Here is a 14,565-nt window from a genome sequence, read left to right as displayed (position 1 = left end):
ATGTCAGCCACCGTCTTCAACATCAGCAGTGGCCCATATTCTGGTCACAGAGCCAGTGAGCGTCTATGATGGGCCAGCCCTTGTACAGTGCTCTTAGGATAAAGGGGCTCTTTCCCTCCCACCTCCCAGCCTAGGCCCTCCTCTGGCTCCCCACGGCTCCGAGGCCCAGCTCCCCAAGCTGGGCCTACAGGCCCTTCACACCCCATAGTCCAGCTGACCATTCCAGAGTCTGCTATGTTTCTTTGTCCCCGTTGTGCCGGAATTTCCCAGAATGCCTTGCTCACGCAGCATCCTCTGTCTGGGCCACTCCTCCCTTGGGCCTCCTCAGCACCTCCATGGAGCCCACTCTGAGCCTCCCCAGCAAGTCTGACCTTGCTGTCCTTTGATGCCAGGTGTGCCCTGCACTTCTCCCTCCAAGACTCTACTGTGCTCACCTGCCGCTTCTGCGGATTTGTCGCAGGTGGGAATGACATCTGGCTCACGCATCAAGGTCACCGATGACAGTCTCAGTCTCATGGCCAAATCCAATGGTCAGTTCTCTGTCCTCTGCTCCCTTGACCTCCTGATGCATTTGACATCTATACCCCTGGACTGCCGGGATGCTTGGAGCCCAGGAGGGGCCCAAACATGGAAGAAAGGAATCTGAGGGAATCTGGGAAGAGCGCCAACATGATCTGTTATGCAGCAGAGACAGGAAGCAAAATCCTGTGAGTTATGAAGGTGTAACAGTGAGCGGGCTGTGGTGATGGTTGCACAACTGGCAATATACTAAAATCCACTCAATTGTACACTTTAAATAAGTGAAAGATAGGGAACGTACCTTATATACAATAAAGCTATGTTGTTGTTTTTTTAAAAAGTGAGTGGGGGAGTTCCCATTGTGGCTCAGCAGAAACAAAATCTGACTAGCATCCATAAGGACGCAGGTTCAATCCCTGGCCTCGCTCAGTGGGTTAAAGATCCGGTATTGCCGTGAGCTGTGGTGAAGTTCAGAGACATGGCTCCAATCTGGCGTTGCTGTGGCTATGGCTGTCATAGGCCAGCGGCTACAGCTCTGATTCACCGCCTAGGCTGGGAACCTCTGTATGCCATGGGTGCGGCCCTAAAAAGACAAAAAAATAAAAATAAAAATAAAAAACTGAGTGGGGACCCTCCTGGTGAGAGACAGCAACACATACTGGTCACTGAATAAAGCACATGCCCTATCCTATGCCCTATCCTATCCCCTATGTCACAGGGTGCTCACTCCCTGCTGGACCTTCAGCAGGCCATCCCCGCAGCCCCTCTGGCTAGCTGCTGGGTGCAGGGCCACTGCCACACATCTCTCCCTATGAATTGCGTTTCTGGATTGGAGGCACCACTGTGTGGCATACCACGGCGATGGATCGAGCGGTCTGTGTGTGGCCACAGATGGTGCTATTGGCCAACGTATCTGGAAGAGAAGGCACATCTTTACCCAGATTCCAGGAGGACTAACTGAGGCACTGCTTGTGATGGAAGACCTCCAAAGTAACCAACTTGCCATCGTCGCGGTTTCCTGGGAAACGATGCCATTTGGGCAGCATTGGCCTGTGTCATTGGCAGACTGGGCCGTCAGCAACAGCCGCAGCCAGGTCTGCTTTGGTAAATTGAAGTCTGCGTTGTCGAACCTAGGAGAAGCTTTCCCCTCTGCTGAATTACGGACGGAATGTGTCTCCCCCAGATTCAACAGTTGAAGCCCTAACCCCCAGTGTGGCTGAATTTAGAGACAGGATTTCTAAGGAAGTCCTACAGGTGAAAGGAGGTCAAAAGAGTGGAATCCTGATCCCATAGGAATCATCTTTATATAAAGAGACTCCAGTGAGGTCTCCTTCTTTCCCTCCGTGCCTGCGAGGAAGAGGTCCTGTGAGCCCAGCAGGATGGCGCTGCCTACAAGCCAAGAGAAGAGGCTTCGGCACGAAACTACCTTGATGGCACCTTGATCTTGGACTTCCCACCCTCCAGAACTGTGGGTCCTAGATCGCTGTTGTTTAAGCCACCCAGTCTATTACGGCAGCCCAAGCAGACTGGGCGAGGAGGGAGCTAGCTGGCCCCATAGCTCCAACCCGCCAGGGCAAAGCAGAGCTCTCAGTCCTGTCCACTGCCGCTGCCCCCTGCCCCCAGCATCACCTCCTGCCTGCTGGGTGGCAGTGGCCTTCTCATTGGATGCCTTGCCCCTCTTTTCCTTCCCAGCCCCCACGCCATTCTCCATAAACAACTAGAGGGATCCTTAGAGAATATGGATTAAATCAGGTCACTTCCCAGCCCCCAACCCTGTAGTGGCTCTCACTGCTTTTGCCATAAAACCCCAACCCCTTGGCCTGGTTTCTGAGATTCTGAATCAAACGGTCACCACCCAGGCTGGTGCATGAGATAAATTCACCATTTGTCGATGCTTGGTCTACTTCCATTTGCTTGCTTGTTTGTTTTTAAAAATGTGATAAGCACCCATGATGAATCCATTGCTCCAGACAAAAGCCAGGCCCTTGACAGTATCCACCCAGCCGTCTGGTCCCCAATTCTACCATCAGCTCCCCCCACCCGACCACCACGGTAACCAGCACCCTGGCTCCTGGTGCCTCATTCACTAGCTTTCCTTTTTTTATGGCATCACCTCCGTATGTTTTCCTAAATATTTTTTAAAAAGTTATTTTAGGCTGTGTAGTCTTGGGGCTAACTCTTTTCACCGAATATTATATGGCTCCCATGCATTCGTGTTGTTTTGGGCTGCTGCAGCTCATTTAGTTTACCTGCGGGGTGATATTCCTGTGTGGCATCTGGGTTTCTCACACTGTCCCTCTTGCTGGCCCTCGGTGTGCGGCTTTGGCTGTAGGGAACAGTGTTGCTGGGACCCTCACTGCCCTGGCCCCTGCTGGCCCACCTTCTAGCCGTTCCCCTCACCTACCCCATGCCAGCCACCCTGGCCCTGTAGTACGTACTCCAAGCTTATCCCTGCCCCAGGGCCTTTGCACTTGCTGTTTCCTCTTCCTGGAATGCTTTTGCTGGTCTGACTCTTCTTCATCATTCTGTTTTTGCTGCAATGTCACTGTCTCAGATGTTGGCCCACCTGGGTCTGCAGCCCTCCCCTCCTAGGAACTATCCATGAGACCCAAGTCTTCTGGGGGGCTCAGGGAGAGGCTGCTTTGGATGTGGCTGGAGCACAGGGTTGAGGGGGTGGCTTGAGAGAGGGACCAGAGAAGTGGTTTGAGAGCAGATATGGGAAGGCTTCCAGAGTGTGTTAGGATCCGTGCCCAGTGCAGCCAGGGTGCTTCACCCAGGCTTTTGAGGAGGGGCAGCCACCGTATATGCTCGAATAGAAGGCAAGTGGGTATCCCCCCAATTTATCCCTCAGAAAAGAGAGGTTGCCTCATATTTAAGTCTTTACATGGTTTCACATTTTGGGGGCACTCGTTCATTTACTTTTTTTTTCTTTTTAGGGCTGCACCTGTGGCACATGGAGGTTCCCAGGCTAGGGGTGGATTCGAAGTTGTAGACACCAGCCGACACTGCACAAACAGCAACGCCAGATCCGAGCTGCGCCTGCGACCCACACCTCAGCTCACGGCAAAGCCAGTTCCTCAACCCACCGAGCGAGGCCAGGGATTGGAATGGAACTAGTCAGGTTTGTTTCCACTGAGCCACAATGGGAACTCCTTAATTAATTTGTTTTGAAAAACCAATTCTGGTGGGGAATTTATGTGAGACCAAAACAAGCTCTGTAGTTTTGGACTCTTCTTTTTTGTGTTTTTTTGTTTGTTTGTTTGTTGCTTTTTAGGGCCACACTGGAGGCATATGGACATTCCCAGGCCAGGGGTCCAACGGGAGCTACAGCTGCCAGCCTATACCACAGTCACAGCCATGCAGGATCCAAGCGTCTGCGACCTACACCACAGCTCACGGCAACGCCGGATCCTTAACCCACCAAGAGAGGCCAGGAATCGAACCTGCAACCTCATGGTTCCTGGTCGGATTTGTTTCCATTGCACTCCAGTTTTGGACACTTCTGAGGATCGCCTGGAATCCTGGTAGAAAGAGATGTGGCTCTTCTTACTGACAGTCAGCCTTCAGAGGGCTGGGACCTGTCAGCCGTGAGGGCTGCCCGAGGCCACATGGCCATGCTGTTCCCTCGGAAGTGGGGGGGTGTGTAGAGCTCAGTGGGTCCATCCCCCTTGTCTTCAGAAGGGGAACTCGAGGCCTGAGGAGGCGAGGGACTTCCCAAGGTGCAGAGCCAGGCTTAGAATGCAGTGTCCTTGCTTCCTAGAGCTTCAGGCTTTTTCAGGACAGGGAGCCTGGAGGACAATGTGCCAGGTACAAGGGACAGCAAATCCTTCTGCTCCCTTGGCCTCAAAGGCAGGGGTGATGTTGTTGGGGGAGCAGCTATTTTGGAGCCAGGAAATCTGAGTTATAATTTCAGGCTTTGCCCCTAACCAGCTGTGCGACCTTGAGTAAAGCACCTTCCTTCTCTGAACCTCAGTTTCCACCTCCCCTGAGTGGAGGTGATAGCAGCACCCTCTCCGCTCCTAGGAGGTTGTGAGGAGGGGGGAAGGGCTGATCCTTGGATGTGGGAACCAGGGATGTGAAGGGGATGCTGGGGGGGCGAGGGGCAGGGAGCTGCAGAGATGAAGCTGCGGCCTCTCTCTCCAGTGGTCCAAGGGAGGTGAGCCTACGCGACAGCCTGGAAGAGCAGAGACAGGAGAAGCAGGGCTTGGGTGGCTGGGCCGGCTACCCTCCCAGGCCTCTGCCCCACAATTCTGATGCATCTCACCACGGGAACATGTGTTTGCCACCACAGGCCCTGAATGTCTTATAAAACTCACAATTTGTTCAAAAGAATAAACAGCATGAAAGGGGATGCGGAGCCTTCATCCAGGGCTGGCGGGGGCGGGGGGAGCAGCTCAGAGGCTGGTTTCCATTTAAACCAGATTTGGAGGCGTCGGCTCTCAGCTCTGGGTCTGGGAAGCTGTGCCTGGCGCAGACTGGGTGCTTGGCTCTGGCCTTGGATGAAGGACACAGGGCCTCACTTTCTCCACCTGAGAGACCGGGCTAACGAGGGGAGCGTTCTCTCCAGTGTAGGATGGCCGTGTGCAGTGCTTAGATCAGCGCCCAGGAATGAGGCGCTGTTATGCTCACAGGAGGCAGACGCATATGCCTCTGCGACACCCAGACGGATCAGCGCTGTGACAGCGGAGGCCTGACCTCAGGAACCCAGGGAGGCCTCCGAAGAGGCAGAGTGTGTTTCCTGGAGGAGGAGACACCAGCTTTCCAGATATAAATCGAGGACAGGGTGGGAAGCTGTGTGTCCCGGCAGAAAAGCAGCACATGCAAAGGTTCTGAGGCAGGAAAAAGGTTTTCATAACTGAGAAAAGAAATTCCCTGGTGGAGTTTCCTTCGTGGCTCAGTGGTTAACGAACCTAAGATCCATGAGGATGTGGGGCTGATTCCTGTCCTTGCTCAGTGGGTTAAGGATCTGGCTTTGCCATGAGCTGTGGTGTAGACCAGCAGCTGTAGCTCTGATTCGACCTCTAGCCTGGGAACTTCCATATGCCGCAGGTGCGGCCCTAAAAAACCCAAAGGAAAGAAAGAAAGTAAGCAAGGAAGGAAAGGAAGGAAGGAAGAAATTCCCTGAGGCTGAGAGGGCAGGGGTCAAGTCTCATGAAGCAGGGCCGTCTTTAGAGAATTTACCAAACCAGCCTGGGGCACCAGAGAAGGCTTCCCGAAGGAAGTGACACTCAGGCTTGGTGTTGAAGAGTAGGAAGGTATTAGCATTGTAAGGAAGGGAGGGAAGGGTGTTCCAGGCAGAGGGAACAGCATATGAGAAGGTGTGGAGACATGGGAAAGCAGACACAGTGGGTGGGGTCAGCTGGTTGAGGTGAATGAGCCAAGAGTGGCCCAACAAAAAAGGGTCAGATGGTTTAAGAACAAGAGGGCTTTGGAGTGATTGTGAGGCGGGAAGGGAGAGACAAATGAGTGTAAACTGCTCTTTTGAAAACTGGGCTCTTGGCGTTCCCACTGCAGCACAGTGGGTTAATGATCCAGCTTGTCTCTGTGGAGGCACCAGTTTGATCCCCAGCCCAGCACAGTGTGTTAAGGATCTGGCATTGCTGCAGCTGTGGCTCAATTCGATCCCTGATCAGAGAAATTCCATATGTCACGGGGGCAGCCAAGAAAGAAGAGAAAACTGAACAGCTGGGCAGAAATAGGAGGTCGTTGGTGAGGGAAGGGGGGCTGCAGGTGTATGTGGTTAAGATGAACTGAAAACTTCTTTAGGTGCCGACAAGAAAAGAGCAGAAGTCAGGGGTTAACAAACCCAACTTAGTGTCCACGAGGACGCGGGCTCAATCCCTGATCTCATTCAGTGGGTTAAGGATCTGGTGTTGCCCTGAGTTGTGTAGGTTGCAGACACGGCTTGCATCCCGCGTTGCTGTGGCTGTGGCTCTGGCGCAGGCCAGAGGCTACAGCTTTGATTCGACCCCTAGCCTGGGAACCTCCATGTGCCGCCAGTGAGGCCCTAAAAGACAAAAAGATGAAAGAAAAAAAAAAGAGCAGAAGAAAGAAACTAGGGACAGAGGCGGCAGAGAATGAGAAGTAAGTAGTTTGTGGGCCTGGAGCAGCCCTCACAAGAGGGTCCTCAGTGCTCTCTATTCTGGGGGGGGCAGGGGGCCTGGGGTTCTGGCAGGGAGGAGAGAGGGAGGTTGCTGTGAGCTCCGGGAGCGTCTATCGCCAGCAGCTGGAAGAGACTGGCCCATGGGGTCCTCAGTGTGAGCTTTGAATGGTGGAGGCGGGTGGAGCTGAGAAAGGGCCCAGGGGCAAGGCTGGGGCAGCACTAAGGCTGAACCTGAATTCCAACTTGCCCTCGGCCTGCCCAGTGGCCACCTGGTGGCGTTGGGGGTCTCCGGTAGGAGGAGCAGCCAGGAGACAGGCTGGGGGGAGGGAGGACTTCGGAAACAGTGAGAGGCTGACCTCCAAGGCCCTGGGCCCCGGGCTGGGGGTGAGAGCCGGGGAGAGAGGTCCTCCTGGCATAGGAAGTGCCCCTCTCCCAAGTAGAGGAGAAGGCTCCAGGGTCCCTTCTGCTCTAATCTCCCCTGACAGTTTGGTCTGGTTGTGTTCAGGAGCTTGTCCAAGGTTGCACAGTGAGTCCAAGATGCATCCAGGCCTGTGGCCCCTTCCGCCACCCGGGATAACCCCCTGCAGCCGCTTGGGACCCCTGGGTCTCCGCCCACCAGCAATTCCGACCCGTCTGCAAAGTGCAGGTGAGAGAGGGCCACGAGGGGGCGCCAGGACCCAAGCCAACCAGCTGCTTCCGCCCAGCAGGCTCCCACCTCTCTACCTAGTATTCTTTTGAAGGGGCTGCAAGGAGAATTTGAATGTTCGCCATGGGGCCGGACTTCTCCCACCCTGGAGAGGATGCAGGAGGCCCAGCTCAGTTCCCAGCGCGGCCAGAGACGTTGGGTAAAGCCCTGCCGGTGCTCTCGGGGCCTGTTGGCCATTGGTTAGTGGTGGGGCCTTCTTCACCTGATTGGGTGTGGGAAGTGGAAGGAGGTGGGCCCACCTGGGGACCACCCAGCAGTGCCTGTGCTGCCCCCCCACCTTTCAGTGACTTGTGCCTTGTCCCACCCACCTGCCCACTGCCCGCAGCCCACGGAGGCCTCTGTTACTGTTCTTCCTCATGGGGCGGCCTCCAGGCTCCATAGGGCTGGAGAATGTTTCCACACTGGCCCTACCCCGACAGCCCTCTGGGAACTCGGGTGCCCTGACCCTGCTGGTGTGGAAACTGAGGCACAGGGAACTGAAGGTCTTCCGGGCCACCTGCCAGGGCCTGGGGCTGTTTCTTCCCTGCTCTGGGAGTTGCCAGGAGGCAGAGACCCCTGGCATCAGAGTTGGGGACTGCACATAGCCCAGTAGAAGGTGGCCACACTGGAGGAAGGCCACGGGCTGCAAAGCTTAGGCGGCCAGAGAGGGTGCCCAGCCTCTGCCTTTGTATAAGTGGCCCCAAGGACTCTGAACCAGGGGCCTCCAGACAACCTTGTGGACACCACTCTGCAGGCGAAGGCATCTTGTCCTGGGTGCCAGGCTGGATGGGCCTCCGAGCCTGGTGGTCATGCGTTCATTCCCCTCCTCCTTGGTTCAGCATGAACTGCCTCCCACTCCAGGCGGGGCCCCTGTGCCCAGGGCGCTCAGAGAGCAAAACCACACCTGCTCTAGCCTCCAAGGGACTCACCGTCTGGAGGGGCCGATACCCACCTACAGGGTGACCCGTGCCAGAACCTGGGAAGCTCCGAGGAAGAGTGTTCTAGACAGAGGGACCAGCATGGACAAAAACCTAGAAGGGAGAGATAGCACTTGAAAAGACAAAGTCTGGGAGTCCCCGTTGTGGCTCAGTGGTTAACGAACCCAACTTGTATCCATGAGGATGCAGGTTCGATCCTTGGCATCCCTCAGTGGGTTAAGGATCCCGAGTTACCGTGAGCTGTGGTCACAGACGCAGCTCGGATCTGGCGTGGCTGTGGCTGTGGTGTAGGCGGGCAGCTATAGCTCCAATTGGACCCCTAGCCTGGGAACTTTCATATGCTGCGGGCGCAGCCCCTAAAAAAGGAAAGAAAGAAAGAAAGGTCAGGAGAGTGTGAAGGGAGCATGGGCCGGGGCTCTGACCCTGAAGGGCCTGTGCCCTCACTGAGGCTTTGAACTTGAAGGTCTCACACCTGGTCTGTAGTCACCCTTTTGCTCCAAGGGCTCCTACCAGCCTGGGGGCTCCCGTTGCTGATAAACTCGGTGAGCCCAATCCTGGCAGGGGCCCTGGTCCCCCCCAACCCCACGCTCTCTTGTTGAGCTGCCCCCATCTAGCGTGCAGGTTGGGAGGGGGGTGGGCGGGAGCTGAGGCTGCAAAAGCCGGCAGTGGGGGTGGGGCGGAGAGGGGTGGGCGGGCAGCAGCTGATTTGTTTTAGAGCAGGAGACTCTGGGCCGCTTTCTAAGCTGCAGCATCAAAGGCTGCTTGGAAACGTGTGCAGAATAAGGTGGAATATTATGGAAATTGTCTCCTTGCTTTGTGGCCCGGGAATTCACGGTCATTGAGAAGAATTTCCCCTGGTCCCATATTTCCCTCGCTTTGAAAGTAACGCTTTTGGATCAAATCAATACAAATCATGGTCATACGTTTCTTCTGAACTCAACTGGCTTCACCAGCCGTTACGTAAATGGATCGAACTTGTTTCAAACTCTCCTACCAGCCTTCGAGCATCGAGCAGCATCGCCTCTTGTGCTTCAGTGTGGAAAAGTTTTCCACTTTCCTGTGACCATGGCTGGCAGCTGTGGGTACCAGAGAGCCACCTGGCAGTAGGGGACTCAGCTCCTCTCCTAACTTGGCCATGCTTGGGTCTTGGGCACACCCTGAGACTGAGGGAGCATCCGAGCTTCACCTACCAAGGGGATTAATTATACCTCTCTCATTCATTTTAATTTTTCTCCAAGTACTATAAACACATGGTTTCAAAAAAATCCTAGTATACTACGGGCTGAGAACAAAAATCAACCGTCTTCAAATTATGCTATGTCTCAGAAGCCCCAATCCCAGTTCCACTTTCCAGAGGCAGCTGCATTCCAGCCCCGAAGTTGGGTCCTCCGTATTCACTTTCATAGACAATGTTAACTGCTGTTTCTCGTCTTTTCACTTTGAGATATTGTCTGTGGGCTTCCTGGGGAGGGCAGGAATGACCTGGTTTGCTTCCAGTGCTCCTACCACGTCTCTCTCCCTCAAACTCCCTGTAGTTATAGCACATCAATTTTCATTAAAGAGATATTCTGGATTTTTGTTATCATGACTGTGTAAATATTTGTTAATCCCAGTACTGCACTCGGATTAGTTTCTTTTTCTCATCCTTCTGCTGTTTTCTGGAATGTACAGCTGCCTTGTTCTCTCCTCTGTCCAGCTTTCTGTGGCCCTATTGTTAATTCTTCCCAAACAAACTCTCGGATGGCCACGTTCGCCACCACTCCCGAGCCTTGTCCACACTGCCAGACGCTCCAGAGGCCCCGCTTCAGCCCTCTGCTCCCTCTGCATAACTGTCCCCTTGGCTTTGACCTTGGCCTTGGCCTCTCCTGCACCAGCTTCCTTGTTGCAAGATCTGATGTCTTCCTCCTTCTTGCTTCCTTCCCTTTGCTTAGCGGAGCTGGTCCTCTGGCCGCCTTTTGAAACACAGTGCAGAGAAAATACTTTTATTCCATAGTCCATGTCTGCAAGTAGCTGTATTCCACACTCACCCTGACTTCTAGTTTAGCTGGGCATCGAATTCCAGGTTGAAAGTTGGTCCATTCAGAATTTTGAAGACTTGGCTCGAGAGCTGTCTGTCTTCCAGTGTCACTCGGAGGAATTTGATGATGTTCTGATCCCAGATGTTTGTATGGGGCTTCCTGGCTCTTTTTAGCCTCCACTTCCGCCTCTGCCTCCTTATTCCTGGTCTTCAGATGTTTTCAAAAGATGTGCCTCAGGGAGCCTCTTTTGTTTCTCTGTTGTCCTGGGCCCTCAAGCTGGAGGCTCACACCCTTTGGTTTTGGAAATTTTTCTTATAGTGCTACTTTGGTAACTTCCTTTCCTTCATTTTTTTCTCTTTTCTCTCTTTCTGGAACTTTTATTCATCAGATAATGACTCCCGGGATCGATCTTCCAGTTTTCTCGTTTCTTTATTTTTTTTCCTACTCTCCCTTTTTGCCTAGTTCTGAGAGATTTCCTTCATGTTACCTTTCAAACTTTCTGCTTAGAGTTTCACCTCAGGGAGTTCCCATCATGGCTCAGTGTTAATGAATCTGACTAGCATCCATGAGGACGCAGGTTGGATCCCTGGCCTCGCTCAGTGGGTTAAGTGAGCGTGGCTGTGGCTGTGGCTGTGGCTGGCAGCTACAGCTCCTATTTGACCCCTGGCCTGGGAACCTCCAGATGCCGCAGGTGTGGCCCTAAAAAGCAAAAAAAAAAAAAAAAAAAAAGCAAAAAAACCCCAAAAAGTTTCATTTTGCTTCTCTTGTGGTTTGTTGTTTCAGTTTTGTTCTGCTGCTGCATTATCTGTTTCCTCCAGGTGTTTCTTTTTTTTTTTTTTCTTGCTATTTCTTGGGCCGCTCCCGCGGCCTATGGAGGTTCCCAGGCTAGGGTTGAATCGGAGCTGTAGCCACTGGCCTACGCCAGAGCCACAGCAACGCGGGATCTGAGCCGCATCTGCAACCTACACCACAGCTCACGGCAACGCCGGATTGTTAACCCACTGAGCAAGGGCAGGGATGGAACCCGCAACCTCATGGTTCCTAGTCGGATTTGTTAACCGCTGCGCCATGATGGGAACTCCTCCAGGTGTTTCTTGATTTTTGGTCCCTGTTTTTTCCTGTTGACCCTTACAGGCAACAACCCGATGGGAAGCTGGGTGCCTGACTTCAGGATGGGGTTGGGGGGCAGAACTAGTTGACTGGAAGCTTCATTGTGGTGATCTGGTGGCAAGTCCGGTTTTAGGGGCGAGTGTGGAGACCCATTACTCCAGAGAGGACGCTCCATCCTTCTGTCCTGCAGTGGCGGGTGGGGGTGGGGTCGGCTGCTTGGGTGTTTCTGGGTCAGGATCCCCCCAGGTCTCTGCTCTGGAGAAGGAACCTTCACCTCTTGGTCTCCTGGCAGTGGGGGAGTGAGAGAGACGGGGAGGACTGGGTGCTTGGCTGCAGCGTTGGGAAGGGGGGGACCAGGAAGTCCAGCAGCTCCCACACTGGCTTTCCACCAGCCCCCTTGTTTTTAATCCGTCCCTCAGCCACCTTCCTCAGTATCTGATGCCTCTGAGTCCTGAGTGTTTCTGGGGCTCTGTAGGAGACCCTGTTCCCATCTGGAAGTGCCCCCTCCAACGACATGGAGCTGCCCCTGCCTGGCTGGTTCGTCCCATCTTCCACTGGCTCCTCTCCTGTTCCCACGGTCTTGCTTATGTCTGTCCTGTCCCCTTGAAGGGGTTTTAGGACGAGATGAGATCAATGCTTATAAGGCTCCATCTCCCATTTCACTTAGACTCTCCCGGTGTCAGGCCATGTGGGAAAGCCAGAGAAACACCTTATAAAGAGCTAATATTCACTGCATGCCTGCTCCGTGCCAAGGGCCTTCTTAATGCCATTACAATGTATTAGCTCATGGGATTCTTACGACCACCTTCTGAGGGTACCTACAGATGTGCAGTTGGGCTCAGAGATGTCAGTCAGCTGCCCAGAGTCACCCAGCAAGACCATCCAAACTCCTCAGCTGGAGTCAGAGCCCTGGGGGGTCCTGACGCACTGACCTCTCCAGCCTTCCCCCCTCCCCATCCTTACCTATTGCATTGGCCTGAAGGATCCTAGGTGCTCAGTGCTGGGCTCACCCCACGGCCTCACTCTCACTCCACACCTTTGCACAGGCTGTTCCCCTGGAGAAGGAGCAAATGATTGCAGGAAAGCTTGCATGTAAGAACGAAGACTGCCCAGGATCCCAGCTGTAAAAGCCCCAGCTCACCTCCTGTCAGCTCTGGCCTCCATAACAGCTTGTTTTCTATGTTGTTTCTTTGCAATTTCTCTAGCGATGAGCCCCGTCCTTTAATGATTTTGGTTTGTATAAAAGGTTTCCTGCAGGAAGTTCCCCGGTGGCTCAGCATTGTCACTGCTGTAGCTCAGGTCCCTGCTACGACATGGGCATGATCCCGGGCTCAGGAACTCCGGCATGCTGCAGGCGAGGCAAGAAACAAAAAAAGGTTTTGCTGCAGCATGTACCTGGGATGTCCATACTTTCCTGCCAAGGAAGTTTTTATTTTTTGTCTTTTTTGGCCGCCCTGTGGCATATAAAGTTGCCAGGCCAGGGGTCATAACTGAGCTGCAGTTGTGACCTATGCTGTAGCTGTGGCAATGCCAGATCCTTAACCCACTGTGCCGGGCAGGGATGAAACCCGAGCCCCAGCGCTCCTAAGACACTGCTGATCCTGTTGCACCACAGTGGGAACTCCAAGGAGGATTTTTTGTTTGTTTGTTTTTCTTTTTTTTTAAATAATTAGTACCTAACCTGTTAGTTTTCTGTTTCTGAGGTGAGACAGCTGGCCAAGCAAGGGACAGAGCTGCATACGGATGACAAATGCAGTGCCAGTGGGAAAAATAATAGATTAGTCATTTGGTGCCGCTGCCAAGAGGCACTTAATTAGACTGCATGGATTCTGTCCTCATTAAGAGGTTTATAAGAACAAACTCCGCACACAGACTCTCTCTTTTTCAAATATAATGGCTTTATTGAGATACAATTTACATACCGCACAATTCACCCATTTAAAATGTACAATTAGGTGGCTTATAGCCTATTCGCAGAGTTGTGCAACCATGATTAGAATCAATTTTAGAACATTTTTCTCACCCCCCAAAGACACCCCATAGCCATAGCAGTTAACTCCCCATTCTCCCTCAAACTCTCTTGCTCCCGGACAAACCACTCATCTACTTTCTGTCTTTAGGAATTTGCCTGTTCCAGACATTTTAAATCAATGCAGTCATACAGTACGTAGGCTTTTGTGATTGGTTTTTTCACAGCATAAGGTTTTCAAGGTGTGCCTACGTTGTGGCAGCATTAATACTTTCTTTCTTTTCAAGGCTGAATAATATTCCACTGTGCTGATAGATCATATTTTGTTTATCTAGTCATCAGCCGATGGACATTTGGGTTGTTTCCATTTTTTTGGCTGTTGTGAATAAGGCTGCTATAAACATTTATGTATGACATTTTGGGTGGACATGTTTTTCCCGTTTTTAAAGTTTTATTGGGAGTGCCCCGTCATGGCACTGTGGTTAACAACTCTGACTAGCATCTATGAGGATGCAAGTTTGATCCCTGGCCTTGCTCAGTGGGTTAAGGATCCGGTGTTGCCGTGGGCTGTGGTGTAACACGTTTGCAGACACGGCTAGGATCTGGCGTTGCTGTGGCTGTGACGCAGGCTGACAGCTACAGCTCTGATTTGACCCCTAGCCTGGGAACCTCCATATGCCACCGGTGCAGCCTTAAAAAAAAAAAAAGTTTTATTGAAATATAGTTGATTTACAATGTTGGGATAATTTCTGCTGTACAACAAAATGACTCAGTTATACCTATACCCACATCCACTCATTTTTCAGATTCTTTTCCCATATAGATGATCACAGAATATTGGCTAGAATTCCCTGTGCTCTACAGCAGGTCCCCGTTGGCCAGTCATTCCATAAACCTCAGTGGGCATATGCCCGTCCCTAACCCCCAGCCCATCCCACCCTCCAACGTGTCCCCTTTGTAACCATAAGTTTGTTTTCAAAGTCTGCGAGTCTGCTTCTCGTCTGCAAATTTGCATCCTTTTTTTAGATTCCGCATATAAGGGACATCAAATGATGTTTGTCTTTCTCTGTCAGACTTACCTTCCTTAGTGGGATAATCTCAGGTCCATCCATGTTGCTGCAAATGGCATTATTTCATTCTTTTTATGAGTGAGGGATATTCCATTGTATGTATGTACCACATCGTCTTTATCCATTCTTCTGTCAATGGACATTTAAGTTGTT

General features: G+C 52.5%; 1 long non-coding RNA gene across 1 annotated transcript in view; it reads right to left on the bottom strand.

Annotated features, from left to right (window-relative positions):
- LOC106510720 overlaps positions 1–14,565 on the bottom strand; it is a 24,409-nt gene extending 9,844 nt beyond the window's left edge. Inside the window, exons 1-5 of the long non-coding RNA XR_001309437.2 lie at positions 14,422–14,565; positions 12,515–12,721; positions 12,337–12,428; positions 8,260–8,338; positions 435–674 (exon numbers count right to left, since the gene is read on the bottom strand). This is a non-coding gene — a long non-coding RNA (uncharacterized LOC106510720). The remainder of the gene's footprint in view (positions 1–434; positions 675–8,259; positions 8,339–12,336; positions 12,429–12,514; positions 12,722–14,421) is intronic.

This window comes from Sus scrofa, chromosome 6 (assembly GCF_000003025.6).
Source record: "Sus scrofa isolate TJ Tabasco breed Duroc chromosome 6, Sscrofa11.1, whole genome shotgun sequence".
Lineage (NCBI taxonomy): Eukaryota > Metazoa > Chordata > Mammalia > Artiodactyla > Suidae > Sus > Sus scrofa.
Note: the sequence above shows the minus strand (reverse complement) of the source record. Positions and strands in the feature narration are given on the sequence as shown.